Here is an 18,821-nt window from a genome sequence, read left to right as displayed (position 1 = left end):
AGATTACTTGACATAATTTGTTATAGGTTTTCGGGGCATTTTTTGGACTGGTAGTCTTTGTTGGAGAGGCCCAAAACTGGCAGAACTTATGGGGAACCTTGTGTAACCCACACACCTCCCGGGTGTGGTGTTCTGTCTCCTCTAGTGGCACTGAGACCTTTTAGAGATTAATGAGTCTGCTCTACAGCCTTACCTAAGGGCCATGTGGCTTTTAGCTCATGCAGGAGAGGCTCATGCATTTAGCTCCCAAGGTCCCAAGTTCGATCCCGCCCGTCAATGACTGGGGTCTGTCGGTGTTACGCTTGCAGAGCATGTGGCCACACTATGTCCATTGCTATTAGTCTCTGAATTGCATGAAGGCAATGAAGGACACTAGAATTTTATTAGGTGGTTATAAGGTGTCTTACAAGTTACTTATCCATCTAGAAATTCACCGTGTAAGATTTAATAAAATTCCTAGTTAAGTACATCATATATTTAGAGTTACCTGAAGTCATTTAGTAGCATTACTTAACAGAAAGCAATATCCATAACTAATTTGAAATGAACTACCTTTACTATAGAGACAAGGTGGGTGAGATAATATCTTTTATTGGACCAACTTCTGTTGGTGAGAGAGACAAGCTTTCAAGCCACACAGAGCTCTTCTTCAGACATACACCTCACCCACCTTGTCTCTCAAATATCCTGGGAACGACATGGCTGCAACTACAGTGCATACCTTTACTATAGACATTTTAACAAACAAACAAAATCACAACTCGTAACAGGAGTTTCCGCCATCCTCATCTTGATATAAAGGTAATAAGCAATCTGCTCTTTAAAAATTGTTACCTTATTTGGGAACGAAAGACAACACTTTTACTGAACAATCAGAAAGCATAAAAATCGAAGTAAGGCAGCATGTGAGTGCAAGAGCCCATATGTCTGCTGAATAGGAACTTCACAGGAGTCCCCAGGTTATTCAGAAAATTCTGTGGGGTTTTGTTTTCATTTTGTATGATTTTCTTCTCTCGGAGAGCAACTAAAACACCACGCACACGGCCATAATCTCTTCATGCATCTTAAATCCACATACTTCAAACTACAAAAACAAACCGTACATAATCATACCATGTAAATAGGAAAACTCAGTCTTCCTGCTCTGATTTCTAGACAGCAAATCCCATTCACTTTACCACATGAAAGCAGTCTGGGCCTGTTTGAGGTTCTGAGCATAATTAGGTGCATATGCATTTAATTACCTCAGCTCAGAGAGGCTTTCAAGTAGAGCTCTGAATGGCCCTGCCAGGATTCAGTCCTCAATCCACTATGTGGCCTCACCCCAGCAGCACCACTGGGTCATGGCTGGCGGTTCCCATCCCAGGCAAAGCAAGAAGTCTGCATCCCAGCACAAGTACATTTACCTAGAATATGTTCTCTACAGCTGGGAAGTTGCCAGTCCAGCCTGACAGATTCTTCTGTGGAGGACATCACATGGCTTATTTGTATTACAGTACACTAGAAGCCCCAAACAAGATTAAGTCCCCATTGTTCTAGACACTGCACAAACACACAGTTCAACTCCAGGCTACCCTACAGTTTAACTCAAACTGCTGATCCAAGTTGCCATGTCTTCACTGCTATTTTTTACCCAAGTTAGCCAAGGCAGGTTATAAGAACACGCTTTTCTCCTCCTCCCACAGCAGTATAAACAAACTCATTGAGGCAACACACCATCAAACTATCATTTTGTGCCCTCAGCGCTCCTTTTCCTCTTCTAATTGAGTAGCTGTCCACTTACTGAAAGAGACACATTCAGCAACATATTAAGAGAAAAATAAGCCTTTTCACAACAAATGGTGTTCTCTGACTCATTTTACACTAAATACTCCCTCCACCTTCTAATTTTTGAATTTATAGGCTTGGCTCTTGGAAAGCTAAAAATGTCCCCTACTCTCCAGTAAGGGAAAAGGCAATAGTCTGGTGTTCAATAATGAGAGCTGATGTAATAAAGTCCCTACCCTCTTATCTCTTGAATCAATCTTGAAAAAAGGGGAGAAGGGATTCTGGATTGGTTAAACTGGACCACTGAAGACAAACGGTAGATCCAAACACTGTATGGTTTGGTTGCCATCAATAGATAAAAGGGATGATTTAAATAAAGTAGAAACACGCATGATCTGCCAGGCCAAAACAAAATGGCCTGTCATTTTGGATGTGTTACCACATTAGCCTGTCCATTTGCTATTTATTAAATACTAATTGTTGTTGTTATTATTTTTATTATTAAAGGGAAAAACAAGATTGATGCTTTGGGTATCCAATCCTCATTAAAGAAAAAATGTATAAAAAAATGTAAGATTATAAATGAGGATACACACCCATGGCACTGTGTGTGCGTGTGTGCGCACGCACGTGTGCATGCATGTTTAAGAGGATCCTGCTTCTTTCACAGAATATAGACACCATTACCTCCTCCAAAGATAAAATCCCTATTCTTAGTCCAGAAGTGTCAGTTCTATTTGTTCCCATCATTTGAATGGGAGGTCCTCAGTTCACCCAAGTGCTGCCATATCCTTCTGGGACTCTCACTACCGGTTACATTCAGTATAGAGACATGGGGAATAAAGTCCAGCACTGTTATACGATACATAAATAGCAGTACTTTCTCCCTGTCGCTTCCCTTGCAAAAAAGGCCACCTTACATTCCTACATTCCAATTTGTGCATGTGCTGCCTCCCTTTGCTGTAAAGCTTAAAGTACAACTAAAGTTGAGAAAAGGATTGATCTGACTTTATTCAAAGATTAAGGACTCCCAAAAAGCATTTATTCAGACCCACACGTGCACCACTCCCCCAAACACATGAAAATAGTTTTCACTGAATTTTTCTGAATAATCCATATTCATATACTTTCCCAGAAAGCTGTTAGAGACCTTGTTAGGCTTTTGAAATTTGAGAATCTCATTTTCCAAGTTATTTCACATCTGAAATCTCTCATATAATGGCACATGTATTTTCTGAAAGGAACTAAATATAGTACTTCAAACGGTTGGCAGAACATTTTTTCCTGATGATACAACATGAATTATATATTTTAAAAAAGTGTTAAAACAGATTGCAGACATTTGATGTCTTTTCATAGTAGGCCAAAAAAATTAAATAAATAAAGCCAATAAGTACTTTTTTGATATTTCTTCATTTAACAATTCCCACATTGCTTACGTAGACTGTGGAAATAATCAAATGAAACACTGATGTAATCAGAAAAACTAGTTTCCTATCACTCCCAGCTAATAATACAAATTAAGAATGAGTCATTATAGAGCCATTCAATAAACATATATTATATGTCAGTTCTAAAGAAAACTGCATTCAAATAGACTTTTTTTTTTTTTTTTTTGCTTCTTGTATATTTTTTAATTGTTGCTCAGGTATAGAAGAGACTCATGCAGACAGTCTGTAGGGGGAAAGAAATGCAGGCAACTGCCTGCCTCACCAAGTTCATAAAACCAAGAAAGAGCAAAGCCATAATTTAAAGGACATTTTGAGAATAGCCTGCCACAATAATGAATGAGCTGCATTACTTCCTATTATCCCAAATTAGAACATCCTTTCTAAGTTGCTTATTTTTTTCATTCTATTTCTTACTTAAAGAGCAACCGAAAACCAGGGCCAGATTTATGGGCAAGTGACTGCCTGGCATGCTGGGATTGGGGGGTGCCAGGCTCAGGGTGCTGTTTTTGTTGTTAGTGGGAAAAGGGAAAATAGAATGTTTGAAGTAAAATGTTCCTAGTATTCCATATGTGGATTCATTATTCACTAACCTCCTAGAATATTCTGGATCTTTATAGAATCTCATGGAACCTTCTAGACTTTCTGAGAACTACATTTTCTTTGAACCTCCTAGAATGTTGTCAGCCATGCCTTTGTGGGTATATAAGGGGTGGGGTGTCACCAGTCAGTTAGTGAGATATAAGAACAAAGTAAAGTAAGAGCTCAGTTGTGATACTGTGAACCTGGTTTTATTGTGTAATTGTGAAAGTGTACTTGTGTTTTAAGACTTGAAGAGGAGGTAATAACTAAAAAAGGACGTATTTAATGAGACTCCAGAGATATCTGTCAAACCCCTATCTATGCAACAATATAAAAGAAATACTGTTACTTCTTTTGCCATAATGTTTGATGACTTTCTAGGACTGTAGAACACAGACTTTTGCTCTCCCTATGACTGTCTGTTTTCTCCCGTAGAAATAATAAGATGCCCTCAAAGAAGCCTTCAGGAGCTCAGTATAGGAAACAAAAATATCTGAAATGAACAACATAGACTGGGCTTTAGACAGTAGCAATCATCCCACTGCAGAAGAAATTGAGGAGCTAAGCATACTAAGGAATTAGCAGATTTACCTGAAGATAAGGAATGGAAAAGTGAGGAAAGTGATGGAGAATCATTCAATTTTCCTGGTAGTATAAAGGGGAGTGATGATAAAGAAGAATGTAGCTCACATGAAAAGGAGAGAAACAAAGACGAATCAGCCTCGTATGATGACAGAAACAGCAGTGAAAAAAATTGCAAACCACAAATCGATACATCAGATCCTGCTTTATAGCCAGTGATCTTAAACTCTGCTGATATTGATCATCATATGAATGGGCCAGGAAAAATTAAGGATATGACACCAGTAAATGAGCAGAAGAGACACTTCTCAGTTACACTACAAAAGAGTGCTCAAGAACGGTAAGAAACTAAATTGGCGTTGGCTAGTTTACTTGAAATCAACTGACAAAGTGGTCTGTTCTTGTTGCAAAATATTTGAAAAGAATGCCAAATCGTTACTTGTGCTTTCTGGGTACAACCACTGGCATTACTTAACTGTTGCTCTGAAGCAACATGAAAAGCCTCCTGGCCATTTTATGGCCTACTCCAAATGGATGGAGGTTGAGTCCAGGCTCAAGCTGAGTAAATGCACAGATGCAGAAAATCAGTGCATTAGTAATGTAGAAACCCAGCATTGGAGAAACATGCTCAAGTGTCTGATCTCAATTACCCTCTTCCTTACAAAGAATAATTTGGTTTTCCGGAGCTCTTCGAATAAGTTGTTCACTGAACATAAAGGTAATTTCCTCAGTTTGGCAGAGCTCCTTGGGAAATACAATGATGTCATGTGTAAGCACCTACGTCGAGTAGTTCATAAAGAAGCTATGGACCATTACTGCAGCAAAACAAATCAAAACAAATTGAATGAACTTATGGCTTGATAACATATTGATGAGGCTCGGCAAAACCAAGTACTAGACCGTAATTATAGACTGCACTCCCGACATTAGTCACAGTGAAAAGATGTCATTTATAGTAAGATTTGTTGACAAAGAGGATGGCTGTATCCAAGTAAAGGAACACTTCATCTGTTTTCAGTCTGTGGACAACTCTACAAGAAAAGACCTAACAGAACTGTTTATGAACATTTTGAATGAGAATAAAATAAAGCTTCAGGACTGCCATGGCCAAGGCTACGACAATGGCGCAAACATGAAGGGAAGAAACAGTGGTGTCCAAGCAAGGATCCTTGCGCTAAACTGAAGAGCTTTCTTTGTGCCTTGTGGCTGCCATTCCCTTAATGGTTGTGTCAGATGCAACATCATCTTCTTTAGATTCATTATCTCTCTTTGGAGTTTTGCAAAGCATATATATCTTGTGTGACATTCTGTACCCGAAAGCAACACCATGGCACCCCCAATATTTACCATGCTGAAATTATTATATGTTTTGTGCAAAGTATGCCTTGTAAGATATCATTCTAAAAGTCTTGAACTGTTGAACATTAATATCCTGTTGGATTGTATGTGCTGTCATTGTATCTGAAGTTATGTATGTACTGTAATATGTACCAGTATTTCAAATGTGTTTTCTCCTGGGGTAGTTTACATTCAATCCAGGGAGCACATTGTAGAAGAAACATTCAAGATAAGGGCCCATTAAGAAACACAATAGGCCATGGAAACAGCTTATCCACACCGGATGGACTTTCCTGTGAACGTTCTAGCCACGATATGGGGAACGGTCCCTGCTGTGACTCATCGAAGCATGCAAGGGCATGTGACCAGCTCATGTAACACTGGACTCCATCTTGTGCCTGCACTTTTCCCACAAACTGTGCTGGGGACTTTGCTTGGAACAATGAAGCTATAAATGGGGGAAGGAACATCATAATTTGCCCCACTCTCCCCACAACTGAACACCTGGAAACACCTTAGGAACAAAGACTGAACTGGGGATGTAGTCCCAGGCTGAAGGGATTTATAGCCTGTGTATGGAAGATTGGTGGACTGTTTGTACCATCAGGATGAGACTCTGATTCAAATCCTGTCTAGTGCATAGAACTTACATTGCAATTTTGTTTTATTTCTTAGATAACCAACTTTGATCTGTACACTATTACTTACAATCACTTAAAAATCTCTCTTTCTGTAGTTAATAAATCTGTTTTATATTTTTTACCTAAAACAGTGTGTTGTTTGAAAGGCAAAGGGAAATCCGCTCAAGAACAAGGGCTGGTGCGTTGTCCTCTCCACATTGAGGGAGGGGTGGACTGGGTAATAAATGTCCATTGGTCAGGCTTTTGGGGTCCAAGGCTGGACAGCTGGGGGGAAATGGCTGAAACATCTCTATTGTTGGTTCATGAGTGGCTAGAAGAAGCATTCATGTAACTGCAAATGGGTGTATCCTTGCTCGTGTATGACTGTGTAAGTGAAAGACCTGGAGAGGACTGCAGCTTGTCACAGCCTCACAGTGTGAGAGGGGACCCAGATTGGTATGCCAGAGCGCTCAATGGTACCCCAGTTCCAGGCTGCACCCTGAGGAAGCCCATCACATCCTGTTTTCAGCATTAACTATCAGGTGAGGATCCTCACGGACAATGTTACAAAATCTGACCATGAAGCCACTAAGTGACACTTGCTGGGAGAGCCACATTGACAGCAGAAGGCCAGTGAGGTATCAAGTGACTGAGGTTTACGACGCCCTGATGGAACTGGCGCATTCAAGTGAAGCCAAGGCTGGAATCCCACATGAGGCGCAATGCCTGGAAAACCAGATCTTCAAATTTCTGGTCTGAACTGTCGTTTGGCATGATATCCTGTTCCAAGTAAGTTCTGCAAGCAAGGTGTTACAAACTCAGTCAGTGGACATCACGACTGCTACAACTTTGATGAGAACCTGCCTTGATTTCGTTGTGGCCCACAGAGACAACCACTTTGAAGATGCTATCACTGCTGCCAAGGAAATGGCAGAAAATGAGCCTGTCTTCAAGGAAACTCGTATTTACTGGAAGAAGAGAGTTTGGTTCCGAAAGCAGAGATGAGATGATGGGAAGCTCAGAAGAAAAATTCAAGAGGGTGGTTTTTTGCTCACTCATTGACATGGCCCGCGTGTCCATCAAAGAAAGGTTTGGATATATGAAGCACTACAAAAAGACCTGGGCAATTTTGTATGACCTTAGTAAGCTGCCGGCAAACAGGAAAACACTCTTGAGCAATTGTACAGACCTTCACCAGATGCTGACACATGGGGAATGTTCAGACATCATCAATGATAAAGATCTCTTTGTCGCATTGGACAATGTCCGTCACATTTTGCAACACGGGAAGCACTCTCCAATCCAAGTTCTCCAATTCATTCATGATGCAGAGTTAAAGGACATTTTTCCTAATGTGTGGATAGCTTTGAGGATTCTGCTCATGCTGCCCGTCACAGTTGTGAGTGGTGAGGACAGCTTTTCAAAGCTCAGGCTCATTAAAACATACGTTCAATCGATGATGGCCAACAAGAAACTGACATTGCTTGCTGTTTTATCGTTTGAAAATGCCACTGGTCAGTCTTTGTATCTCTCTGGTGGTGTGCTTCAGTTCGTGTGAGTAAAGGTGAGAAAACCAACCTTTGAACTAAAGGAGTAGGGTTAACATTCTAAGGCTGTCACCTACTGGAACACTATTTAATACTGGCCCACCCAATGTTGGTGCACAGTTCAATTGCTTCATATTAGTACATTTCAGTTATTCTTAAAATTAAAAAACTTCTATAAACTTAGACGAAACAATTTTTTTTATTTGTTTATATATGGTATGAATAAACACAGATTTACAGATCTTAGCGTGCAAATTTATCATCTTATATGACAGGGTTAAATCATGCATCAAAGTCATGAAATGGGCTGCAAATGCAATAAAAAATAAGGTATTCAAAAGGTTCACAAATTGGGGGTCTGTGTGTAAAGCTTCTCAGTTTCCATAGCCTCTTTTGGGTCACTTCAATTGACATTCCAGTGACCCTTTTAACAGAACCTAGGCATTGCCTGCATTCTCCACCATGTGGAGAGGGATTTGTTGTCTGAGCCAAGCAATACCATCCAGCAATGAGAGTCCATGACCCCCATGTCGCCCAGCAGCAAGAGTCCATGGCCAGGGATAGGGGAACCTGAGCCCTCCATGTGCCACTGGGTTCCAACCCAGGCCCCAGTAAATAGTAGTTCACATCCTGTGGCCTAAGGGACCTGCATTTGAGATACAATGTGGGTGAAGTAATACCTTTTATTGGACCAACATCTGTTGATGAGAGAAACAAGCTTTCAAGCCACTCAGAGCTCTTCTTCAAGTCTCTGTGTGGCTCAAAATGGTCCATGAAAGATATTGTCCCTCACCCACTTGCTCTCTCTAATATCCTGAGACCAACACGGCTACAACTACACTCCATAGAGAGCTAAGGTTGTCAGCACAATATTCGGCTCCATTATGCATATGTATTATGGCTGTATGAAGTTTTTCCTACCAGAGGAAACAGCATGCAGATAGTAGTGACCTAATTTAGCAAAGTACCACAAATGCACAAGGAGACAAAGAAGTAGGAATTATGTTTTTTATTTTTCCATTTTGTTCTATTCTTTATCAGGAGAAGGGGAGCAATATGCTATAGGACAGGGGTCTGCAACCTTTCAGAAGTGGTGTGCCGAGTCTTCATTTATTCACTTTAATTTAAGGTTTCACGTGCCAGTAATACATTTTAATGTTTTTTAGAAGGTCTCTTTCTATAAGTCTATGCATTATATAACTGAACTGTTGTCGTATGTAAAGTAAACAAGGTTTTCAAAATGTTTAAGAAGCTTCATTTAAAATTAAATTAAAATGCTGATCTTATGCCGCCGGCCCGCTCGGCCCGCTGCCAGCCTGGGGTTCCATTCACCTAGGCCAGCAGCGGGCTGAGTGGGACCTGCGGCTGGGACCCAGCCAAGGGGCCAGCAGCCAGAACCCCAGACAGGCAGTGGGATGAGCGGCTCAGCCCACTGCTAGTCTAGGGTTCTCTCCGCCGGCTCCTGCCAGCGCCGCTCAGCCCACTGCCAGTCTGGGATCCTGGACCCGCCCACATAGAGTGGGTACCTACCTTCTCCCTGGTTCTCACCCATTCTCTTCCTCTCTCTCTGCACTGAGCTGAGGGTGGGAGTGCACTGAGCACAGAGCTGGGGGTGAAGGAGCAGGCTGGGGGTTGGGGTGTAGGGTCTGGCCAGGAGCTAGAATGAGGGAGGGGGCTCAGGGTTGGGGCAGGAGGTTTGGGTGTGGAGTGCTTACCTGGGCAGTTCTCATTTGGTGCAAGGGGTGCAGGTGGGAATGTGGGGGGGGGGGTGCAGGAGCTCCCGTTTGGTGCTCAGGGTGGGGGTGGGAATGTGGGGGTTGCAAGAATCAGGGCATGGGGTGTGGGCTGCTGGGTATGTGTTGGGGGGGTGCAGGAGTCAGGGCTGGGGGTGTGTAAGGGAGTGCAGGGGTCAGAGCAGAGGCCTGGGGGTGTGGGCTGGAGTTGTGGGGGTGCTCCCAGCCCCCTGCCCTGAGCAGCTCACGACAGGGGGCTGGAGGGGATATGCCCTGATTCCACCCCCCCTTCCCCAAGTCCCTGTCCCTACCTCTTCTCCGCCTCCTTCCTGGAGCAGCACTTCTCTCCCTCCCTCACAAGGGCCATCAGCTGATCGGCAGCAGGGAGAGAGAGGAGGAGGGGCAGGAACCCAGTACCCTGGGGGAAGAGGCAGGAGCTTGCCTGCCCTGCAGCAGCAGCCGGCAGGACTAAGCTTCTTCACCCTGCCCCCATGGGAAGGGGGTGGGCCGAGGCGGGCAGGATTTTTATTGGCACGCTGCTGCCTACCGGGGTCCCAGCCTGGGTTCGGCAGCCGGCTGAGCTGAGCCAGTGGCTGGGACTCAGCAGGTAGCAGCGTGCCATTAAAAATCCGCTCACGTGCCGTCTTTGGCATGCATGCCATAGGTTGCCGACCCCTGCTATAGGAGTTGAAAGGACCATCAGAGGAAGTATGGGGATCTTCACATTAGACTGGATCTAGGAAGCAAAGAAGTGTGATTGGGGCAATGTGAAGGGTTCCAGTAGAAAGGTGGGATGAAATAGCCACCCTCCCCCCATCTCTGATACTACTCCCCTAAGTTAAATTCATGTCCTGTCCTCCCAATGTGATTAAAATTTCTTCTGTTTTCATGCCTGCAGAGTTTGCTGTTGACAAACTTGAAGATTCACACTCCTCTGGGTGCTACTGGTTTCAATATACGCGCCTGCCAACTCAGAAAGATAGTTTTAACATTGCCAAAAGTTCACAGCAAACCCATTTTCTTTTTTTGTAAGGAAAACTTAAAATATGTAGAATACTGCTAAATGCAGTGAGAAGACCCAAATTTTGCAATTCTGTCCATATTTCTATGAAAACCGAGGATCAATGTCCCTGATTATTCTTCTTCTCAATGTAAGAAATTATCATTGTTTTATTTAGGACTATTTTTATTGGATTATAAATGATATATTGTTCAACATACAGCTGTGGCCTTTGCACACCAAAAATGCTGAAGCATGCTGAAAGTTTGTGTGGTTGTCAATGGGAATAGAAATGTCTTGGAGGTAAAGGGGAAAAGGAGGAAGGAGCCTGCCAAACAACCCACAGCAGCAAAAGTCAGGAATCCTTTGAATGAAGCCAACATTAATACCATCTCTCATACAGGGAATGCAGGCATTTACTCAGAATAGTTTGCTATGACTGGCTGCAAAGGGGGAGGAGGATGGTATGCATTCATCATGGTATTTGATACTTTAATTTGAAAGATCCTCTTTGCCTGGTGTTGGAATGGTTTAAAGCCTCAAAGTTCAGCACAATTTGAGGGTTTAGTTATAAACTAGAGATAGACCAGAAACAACATGAAACATCAATTTTGAGGAAATTTAGATCTGGATCCAAATTTTGCAAGCTAAGCCCATCATTACTAAGAAAAAATTGTTTGTTTGTTTTTGAAATAAACATAGTTTAGTTGTTACATTATATTTTTTAAAAATCCTCCAGTAAGGTGTCCAAGCATTATCTAACATGCTTAGCACAAAGTAAAAATATCTACAGATAGTTTATCACAGTGAAGCTTCCATCATGCCCTTAAAACTTTCCTTAATAAAATTAATGTTTTCATAAAGAATGATATTGAACTTGGCACATTAGCAAGTGAATTGTATTTACAGCCTAGACCATAGCAATTTCTGAAAAAGTTGAATGAAATTGTTGTTAAAACTATAAAAAAAAAACCACAATAAGAGGTATGACACCTCAGGTTAAGATTATATTTAATAATAAATTATTTAAGGTTTGTATGCAGAGGCCCCAATACAAATCAGGGTCCCAGGGTGCTAAGCTCTGTACAAACACAAACAAGGTCCTGACCCAGGATGCGTAACAAATAATTTAAAAAGCTATCTTCTGACTACTAGAAGCTGGGACTGGACAACAGGGGATGGATCGTTTGATAATTGCCCTGTTTTGTTCATTCCCTCTGAATCATCTGGCACTGGCCGCTGTTGGAAGACAGGATACTGGGCTGGATGGACCCTTGGTCTGACTCAGTATGGTCATTCTTATGTTCTTATTAACACATATTAGAATTTTTAATTATTATTTATCTAACATGATTTCTACCATTTACACATTGTCTTTGCAATTCGCTCAGCTATGATAATGAAAACTAACAAGTCAACCAGCACTTTTCCTTCCAGTGTGTTTTACTTTCTGGTTTTAATGCACTAGCATGCTGGTTCTCTCCCCACCTCCCTCAATTTATTTTGCATATCCCTTCACAAAAGAGAAACTTTCTTGCTGGTCAACTCATCTTGCAGTTCTGTACCAATTCAACATAGCATTTTCTGTCTGTTCTTTGCATAATGACAGGTTTCAGAGGAACAGCCGTGTTAGTCTGTATTCGCAAAAAGAAAAGGAGTACTTGTGGCACCTTAGAGACTAACCAATTTATTTGAGCATGAGCTTTCGTGAGCTACAGCTCACAGCTGTAGCTCACGAAAGCTCATGCTCAAATAAATTGGTTAGTCTCTAAGGTGCCACAAGTACTCCTTTTCTGTCTGTTCTGATTGCCCTGGAGACCAGAGGAAAGAACAATGTAGAAAACTGGTTGTTGGACAGTTGTAATTTGAGATCTACTGCATTAAACACAATGCTGAAATATATGGGCTACAAATATTATAGGGATGATGTCTAAATCCCAACAGCGTGGGTTTTTTTTTAAAGGTTCTTAATATTTTTTTGTTAATATTAGGATTTGTAAAACCTTTTATGCAAAACCTAAATGATGGATCTGGAAACTACATGATGATATCTTTCTATACTATATAACTAGAACTTTTCACATCTTATAAATATACATTAATTTTTATACAAGTATTAAAGATTCATAATTTGTATTTGTTACCTTTAAAAGATCTATATGTATTTGGTCAAGCTCATCTCATTATCTGTGTATTTATTTTGTTCAAATTCCAAAAATGGTAGCCATATATTTTAAAATCTACTTGATCCTGATATAAGGCTGTCTGTAATTTTTTCCATTGAACAGATTTCCCATACTTTCTTTTCCTCTGTGTATCTAAAGTTGTAGGATCTGTTGTCCCCCACCCGCAAAAAAATGCATTATCATACATCTGACTGTAAGTAATAATTGTGCTATAAATAGGTCATTTGAAAAATATAAAGCATCCTTTTTAAAAAGAGATACTGCGTATAAAGTACTTGAAGATTTCTTAACTGTGTTTCCTTCCAGCTTCAAGTCTGCCTTTTCACTAGTGGGAGGCATTTGAATAAACATTTATTAAAGTTTAATCTATAGATAAATAGTAAAGAGATAGAAACCATCTTTTTACCCTTCTGAAACTTAAGGAAATGGAAGCAGCTTCTACACTGACATTCTATTAACCCTTTCACCTCTGTGCATCTTTCTTGACCAAAAGTATCTCCCTTTTGAACCACGAGGAAACTTGAATGTGGACACTTACCAAGAATAGCATGCACTTGTGTCTACAAGTCAAAAGAACAGCTCAAGAGTCCATCTAACATCACCATGCCATTCTATTGATACTGTGGCTGCTTTCTACCATCTTTCAAGCAAACAGCAAGCACTAACAAAAATTAGGGCTGTCAAGAGATTAAAAAAATTAATCACAATTAATTTCACAATTAAATCACACTGTTAAACAATAATAGAGTACCATTTATTTAAATATTTTGGGTGTTTTCTAAATTTTCAAATATACTGATTTCAATTAAAACAGAATACAAAATGTACAGTGCTCACTTTATATTTATTTTTATTACAAATATTTGCACTTTAAAAACAAAAGAAATAGTATTTTTCAATTCACCTAATACAAGTACTGTAGTGCAATCTCTTTATCATGAAAGTTATACTTACAAACATAGAATTATGTACAAAAAAATAACTGAATTCAAAAACAAAGTGTAAAACTTTAGAGCCTACAAATCCACTTAGTCCTACTTCTTGTTTAGCCAATCGCTCAGACAAACAAGTTTGTTTACATTTTCAGAAGATAATGCTGCCCTCTTCTTGTTTATAATGTCATTTGAAAGTAAGAACAGGCATTCACATGGCACTGATGTAGCCAGCATCAGAAGGTATTTACATGCCAGATGCGCTAAAGATTCATATGTCCCTTCTTGCTTCAACCACCTTTCCAGGGGACATGCATCCATGCTGATGATAGGTTCTGCTTGATAACTATCCAAAGCAGTGCGGACTGACGCATGTTCATTTTCATCATTTGATTCAGATGCCACCTGCAGAAGGTTGATTTTCTTTTTTGGTGTTTTGGGTTCTGTAGCTTCTGCATCTGAGTGTTGCTCTTTTAAGACTTTTGAAAGCATGCTCCACACCTCATCTCTCTCAGATTTTGGAAGGCAGTTCAGATTCTTAAAACTTGGTTTGAGTGCTGTAGCTATCTTCAGAAATCTCACATTGATAGCTCCTTTCTGTTTTGTCAAATCTGCAGTGAAAGTGTTCTTAAAACGAACAACATGTGCTGGGTCATCATCTGAGACTGCTATAACATGAAATATAAGGCAGAATGCAGGTAAAACAGAGCAGGAGACATACAATTCTCCCGCAAGGAGTTCAGTTACAAATTTAATTAACGCATTATTTTTTAAACGAGCATCATCAGTATGGAACCATGTCCTCTAGAATGGTGGCCAAAGCATGAAGAGGCATACAAATGTTTAGCATATCTGGCAGGTAAATACCTTGCAACGCTGGCTACAAAAGTGCCATACAAACGCCTGTTCTCACGATCAGGTGACATTGTAATTAAGAAGCAGACAGCTTTATATCCCGTAAATGTAAACTAACTTGTTTATCTTAGCATGGCTCAACAAGAAATAGGACTGAGTGGACTTGTAGGCGCTGAAGTTTTACATTGTTTTGATTTTGAGTGCAGTTATGTAACCAAAAAAAAAAACACTACATTTGTAAGTTGCACTTTCATCATAAAGAGATCACACTGCATGAGGTGAACTGAAAAATACTATTTCTTTTATCATTTTTACAGAGCAAATATTTATAATCAAAAATAAATATGAAGTGAGCATGTACACTTTGTATTCTGTGTTGTAACTGAAATCAATATATTTAAAAATATAGAAAACCATCCAAAAATATTTAATAAATTTCAATTGGTATTCTACTGTTTAACAGTGAGATTAAAACTGCAATTAATCGTGATTAATTTTTTTTATCGTGATTAATTTTTTTGAGTTAATGCATGAGTTAACTGCGATTAATCGACAGCCCTAACAAAAATCTAAAGTGATAGAACAAATATCACCTTGGTTCAAGGGCAACACTGTTATAATTGTGCCTGATGGTTGAAAACATCTGGAGAGTGTGTAATATGGTCTGAAGCCAATCAAACTCAGGAATTGTTCTAACCCTTAGGCAATGTGTATTCTAGAGGTCTGCAACTCAGACATTTATGTAATACACAGTGCATACTTTATATAAATAATTGTGTACTTCAAATATTTCCCACATAGTGATACAATCACCACAATCCCTAAAGATAATTCTAAGCATAAATGCAAAGCGTTATGATAGAACACACTTTGATGGAAAATCCATGGTAGATTAAGTTAAACAAAGCAGAACACCCAAAAGGAAGCAACATTAAAAAGTAAGGCTCATCATATAAACATCTCCATTAGTTTTCATTTTGCTTTCCCACGACCATACACAGTAACCCAACTAGTCATAGTTTCAGCCAAAAATAAACATTTCTGTGACCAACCTTTAAAGGATGGCCTTTGATATAGGGAATGGTTTTTGTACAGATAATACTTCTAATAGTTTCATCTTTTCTAGACACCAGTCTCAATCACAGCTTTTTATGCACATTAGACTAAAAGACAAATGACTCTGACAAGCTAGACACATTGGGCCTAATCCCCCACTCTCTTTCACCTCACATAATCATTTGCAGCTGTGCTAACCAAACGTAAAATGCACCCATATTTGAATGGTAGTACTTGACATCATTACAAATGACTACACAAGGTAGAGACTATTAATAATCAGGCCTAACGTAGACAGTCAGAGTGCAAGCTTCCCCAAACTGCGAGCCAAGCACTCTTAATCCTCCCTTGCAATGCCCATGCAATTCCTAGTCTTCAGCCTTTCACAAACAGAAATTTTTACAATCTGGCATAATTTGTGATTTATAATGGTTTTGCAATTTGGACCAAAAAAAGTTCTACAACCTGATTAAGCTGGTAAGAGACTTTTTGTAACTTAAAAGCATTGATCAAATATATCAATGTATTAATGTCTAAAAAAACTAGTATTTTGTTCTTAATACCCTTAATCATTTTGTCAGAAATTACATTACTAGACAGTGATACCTCATGAAATTTTTTAAAATTATTTTCATCCCACAGATTTCTAAAGAAACAGTTCAGTGAGTTGTACTAGTTACTTACCTTAGGTATTTGCTTACCTGGGTATTTTTGTTATGTATTTTACAGTGACATCAAGCATGCCTAAAGCATATGGCTAGCTGCCCTTTTTAAGAATTGCACAAGTCCAAACGAATAGTTCTTAAATAGGAATAGTAATCCCAGTTTACTTTCCCCATCTCTATGCCTTGGATCTGCTGTGGAATCTTCTGGCACCATAGCAAAGCTCCTGAACCAAGATAATCCTCCAGAGGATGACATTTTAGAAAGTGCCTGATCTGAAGAATCAGCAAACATATCACTTAACATCCATTATTCCTGACTGCCAAACCACTAATCAAACATGTATTTATCAGTCACACTCCTATCTTCCATTGTTCTGTACCCATACTAATGCTTAGGTAATATTTCAGTCTCAAGTATATTCCACACATACAGTACCTTAAAGTCTTTACTTCACACTGAAATTCCTCTATTAATTAGAACCCCTCTTCCTTTATTTCCACTGCAATGGTGTCTTTCAACAGTAAGGCTATTGCCTTAAGCCAAGTACTAGTGGATAAGGACAACTTGTACAGCTTATGAACACAGACTAAGGTTCACCCAGACGCAGACAGTATGCCCCACTGACGTCCCACTTACAGCTGATCCTCTGCACAGTGATGAATTTCACCATTCTGAAGAGAGGAAAAGTAAGGGAATGGAAAAAAAGGTTTCATACACATTACATTTTTGAAACGTTGTAGACACACATATCCTGCACTAAAAATTCAACAACATGTTAGCTGGTGTTCTTTAAAAGGATCTTTCGAAAACCAAAAGGAAAAAAAATAGTGTGACAAGGTGTTACATACAGATTTGTGACAGTACTCTGTTTAAAAATAAACATACATGAAATTTTGGATTTTATTAACTGTGACAGTCACAGAAGAACCCTTCTAACCTAGGTAGCCTCTCTCACCACATTATCCTAATAGCTCAAATCACCATCATTGTATCTTCGAGACAGAAGGATAAGCATATGCTCTCCTTCAAAGCAATCACCAGTGTAACTCTGCAGACGAGCCAGTGGAGAGAAATTCAACCATTTTGAAGCTAGCTTCTTAATTTCCTTCATCAGAAACTGTAGCACTAGCACAGTGTTCCCAGCCTCTAACAATGAAAGGAGCACTCTGGTTTCTTGCACAGCAGTGAAGGCTTTCTTCACAATATATTGATCACAATGACATAAGTCTTCACTAGATGGGGATCTAGGACAGTGCTTGAACTATTTTACTAGACATTTAACAGAGAACTAAAACTAATTGTCAAAAGGTGGACAAGAAAGATGTCTATGAATGACATTCTGCTGAGAAACCGAATTCCTCCTTCCCAGCTGCTGAGAAAGGAGAAGATGCTCGGATTCCTGCATGGGGGATCCTTCTTACCAACCAGACAGAGATAGATATAAAATTATGGTAAATTTGAAGCTGGACAGAGAAAAGATCTCAATCTCACTTCCCCCTTCCTCAGCCCCAAAACTAGCCAAACCCACACCTCAGAACCTCTGCTGTTTTACCCACCACATAGCTCCAGTGCTTCCTCTACTGTCCCTCATAGCTTTCCTAAGCAGCAGAAGCACTGAACAGCAATGAACTGACAAGCCTCCTGATGATTTCACTGCTGCCTACAGGGTTCTGAATAGCAACAGTGAAACAGACTGGAGAGTCTTGTTAGTTTCACTCTGTTGATGATGCTTGATAAAGCTATGAACAGCAGAGTAGAGTCCCTGGAGCCATCTGTCTGAAGACTCAGTCAGACAGTTCTGTAATGGGTCACAATCAAAAGGAATATAAAATTTCTAGGGCTGTCAATTAATCAGTTAATTCAAGCAATTAACACAAAACAAATTAATAGATTAAAAAATTAGTCATGATTAATCAGTTTTAACGTTAAACAATAACTGAATACCATTTATTTAAATGTTTTTGGCTGTTTTCTACATTTTCAAATATACTGATTTCAATTACAACACAGAATACAAAGTGTACAGTGCTCATTTATATTATTATTACAAATATTTGTGCTGTAAAAAAGAAAAGAAATAGTATTTTTCAATTCACCTCACACAAGTACTGTAGTGCAATCTCTATTGTGAAAGTGCAATTTACAACTATAGAATTTTTTTCTTACATGACTGCGCTCAAAAATAAAACAATGCAAAACTTTAGAGCCTACAAATCCACTCAGTCCTACTTCTTGTTCAGCCAATCGCTAAGACAAACAAGTTTGTAAATAAGAAGCAAGCAGCATTATCTCCCATAAATGTAAACAATGTCACCTGAAAGTGAGAACAGGTGTTCACATGGCACTGCTGTAGCCAGCGTTGCTAGATATTTACATGCCAGATGTGCTAAACATTCAATTCATCGCAATTAATTTTTTAATCATTTGACAGCCCTAAAAATTACTATTTTACATAAAAAATTAAAATTCTTCAGAAATTGATGGCTGACATCCCCATCATTCATTAGGG

The 18,821-nt window shown here is 39.6% G+C and overlaps 1 protein-coding gene across 3 annotated transcripts in view; it reads right to left on the bottom strand.

The window, feature by feature from the left end:
• The window catches only part of CNKSR2 (connector enhancer of kinase suppressor of Ras 2), a 376,791-nt gene that overhangs the window by 320,994 nt on the left and 36,976 nt on the right, over positions 1-18,821 (bottom strand). The window lies entirely within an intron of this gene.

The sequence above is a fragment of the Caretta caretta genome, chromosome 1 (assembly GCF_965140235.1).
Source record: "Caretta caretta isolate rCarCar2 chromosome 1, rCarCar1.hap1, whole genome shotgun sequence".
Lineage (NCBI taxonomy): Eukaryota > Metazoa > Chordata > Testudines > Cheloniidae > Caretta > Caretta caretta.
The sequence above is the reverse complement of the archived record's forward strand: the minus strand, read 5'-3'. Positions and strand labels throughout refer to the sequence as shown.